Genomic DNA, 3,057 nt, shown 5'->3' on the forward strand with positions numbered 1-3,057 from the left:
ATCAGGTAATGGGACCCACGTAGCCGACGCCGTCACTTGACGATTTGTCGGGGTCGCTACAGGTGGTATCAGAGCCTTGGTTGTAGGGATTTAGAGTTCATTTGTGTCCACCCCGAGTCATAGGGTACATAGGTGAATCTAGACTACAACCGGCATATAGACTGAAGTAGGAATTACTTGACTATTTGTGCATTTATACTCGAACTCTTCTATCATATCTGACTCGTATTCGATCTTGATCTTACGTTGATAAATTTTGTTGATGCGCCACCTTGACTTTATGAAGTAATGTTAAATGCACATGAGAATCAGGGTAATATAATTTCCGGGATTATATTACGGTGATTCACATGGACGTTCCGACATTATGACATAAAAGAATTTAAGGTGAGTCAAGGAAAATTTTCTCGCTATCCTTATTCCATGCCACGGTTAGTATTGTTGAAAATACTAACCAACGATATTCTTGTCTCATGAAGGAACAATGGCTCACCAAGGTCAACACAATACTCTTCTCGAAACTCTAGAACAAGCTCTTCAACGAATGATAACCACCGCCGTGGGTACGGCCGTGGCCGATCACTTTTCTAACAACAACAATCATGGAGCCGGTAATTCAATCGAGGGTTGCTCCTACAAGAACTTCATGAAGTACAATCCTCCCACTTTCGATGGAACCGGGGGACCGGTTACTCTCACCCGATGGTTTGAACAAATGGAGACCGTTTTTAACACAAGCGGTTGTCGAGACCAAGATAAGGTCAAGTTTTCCACCCTCACTCTTACCGGTATCGCTCTCTCATGGTGGAACACGTATGTACAATCAGTGGGTATCGATGAAGCCCTTACACTCTCTTGGACCGAATTAAGAGAAAGAATGATCACCGAATACTTCCCGCGCGATGAGACTCGATGGCTCGAGCAAGGGCTAAGGAATTTAAGAACGGTCGGGAATGACCTCGGAGCTTATAATCAACGGTTTACCGAACTAGTCTCAATGTGTCCAAATCTCATGACTCCCGAATTCCTAAGAGTCGAACTTTACATGGATGGCCTCCCTAAGAGCATTCAACACGGGGTAAGGGCATCCCAACCCACTAACCTACAAGAGGCTTTAACAAAGGCCCACCAAACTTTAGAAACGGTGAATGAAATGGAAGCACCGGTACGAATGGTCGAGAACCACCCGGGTAACAACAAAAGAAAATGGGAAGCCTCGCAACCAAGCAACCACAACAATAGCAACATCTCCAAGAAGCCTTTCACCCCCGGCGGCAAGAAGGGGTATGCCGGAACCCTACCTCACTGTAACAAGTGTCGCAAACATCATTTTGGTGAATGTGGCAAACCATTTTGCGTCAAGTGTCAAAGAAGTGGCCATGTGGCCCATGTCTGTAAGGGTACCGTTACCGTCGCTCGAAGGGTGCCCAATGCACACAGGACGGGTGCATGCTTTGAGTGTGGCCAACTGGGTCATTTTAGGAATGTGTGCCCAAAGAAGAAATCAACCCCAACGCACGCCATTGAACTTTCAACATCGACACCTAGGATGCCCGGAACGACGATGGACTAGTAACGGGTACGTTTCTTCACAACAAACCGTATACTTCATACTTATTCGATTTCATTACCGTTAGACGTTTTATAACCAAAATCTTTGACTCGTGCTCTTTGCACTCCACTTTTTCCCTAGACACTACTTAGGCAATTTAAGTGACCAACGGAATATATTGTGTGCCTATAAATTTTATTAGAGGATATACGTTAAGAATTATGACTTGACACCTATAGAACTAAGGAGCTCTAAACCTATCCGTTAAGGAGAAAATTTTTTTTCTTCTCTTTCTTTCCTACAATTATGTATGGATTTTTGTGAACTAAATAATTTTCGGTTGGAAACCGATACCCACTTCCTCGTATCCATGACCTCATGATTATTTGCGTAAAACTCGTGTGTATTCCAAATCGACCTCCGTTCCGGTTATCATCAATTGGGGGTTAAGGGAGACGATGTCTCCTGAGTCTTTTCCGAACTCGCAACGTTAGTTGTAAATCTCTCTTAGTACCATTCGATTTATCCAAGGCTCGTCCGTATCCATAAACCTCCTAAACCACGTATGCAAACTTATCTAGACAAATCTGTTATCGTATTTATGGATGACATCTTAACTTATTTAAGTAAAGAAGGAAAACGAACAACATCACCATCTTACGCTCGAACTTTTGAGAAAAGAGCAACTCTATACCAAATTCTCCGAGTGAGAATTTCTGTTGAACGAAGTCCAATTTTCTAGACCATGATGTTAATGGTCAAGGCATTACAATCAATCTCGAAATCAAGCCACATGTAATCAGGAAACTCTACCAACTCGGACTTGTATTCGTAAAAAAAAAAAAAAAAAAAAAAAAAAAAAAAAAAAAAAAATCTTAGATCTCGTCTGTTATTACCAAAGATTCATTTCTGACTTTTCTCGTGTTACCCGACTTTTAAACTCGTTAACTCACTAAGGGAAAACTTTAAACCTCTCCGTGTTCGAACCTTGAGCGTGATTCTTCACACCAACATTTCTAGCTAAATTCGTACAACACCAGATGGGACTCAAATATGGAAATATTTCTACTTGGACGCCGAAAGGCATACTCCCTCGACTCGAAATCAACGGGACGGAAATTCGTTATTTTGCACGAAGAATTCGAATACTAAATTGTGGATCCGATCAATGTTCTCGTCATCACGTACCACACTACATACCTCTGTTATTTCACCGTTACCGTCTGATATTACTGGAAATTAAGATAACACACAATCCAACGATACTTCACTTTTCTTTGACTTAACGCCCTTTTGTTTCTGATAATCGGTCAACTATTATTCAACCCCGAACTATACAACTACGTGTACTACCTCGTTTCTCTTTCAGACTTCAACTTTTGACAACTAGAGGCACGTTATAGCAACCTCGAGATGTAAACTCATCCTATTCTAAGTCCTCATTTCACTACTATCTTTACCGTTCGCATTTCCGTTTTAAGAAACTCCTTGTAACATTTCTCCAT

The sequence above is a fragment of the Rutidosis leptorrhynchoides genome, chromosome 9 (assembly GCF_046630445.1).
Source record: "Rutidosis leptorrhynchoides isolate AG116_Rl617_1_P2 chromosome 9, CSIRO_AGI_Rlap_v1, whole genome shotgun sequence".
In the NCBI taxonomy this organism is placed as follows: Eukaryota; Viridiplantae; Streptophyta; class Magnoliopsida; order Asterales; family Asteraceae; genus Rutidosis; species Rutidosis leptorrhynchoides.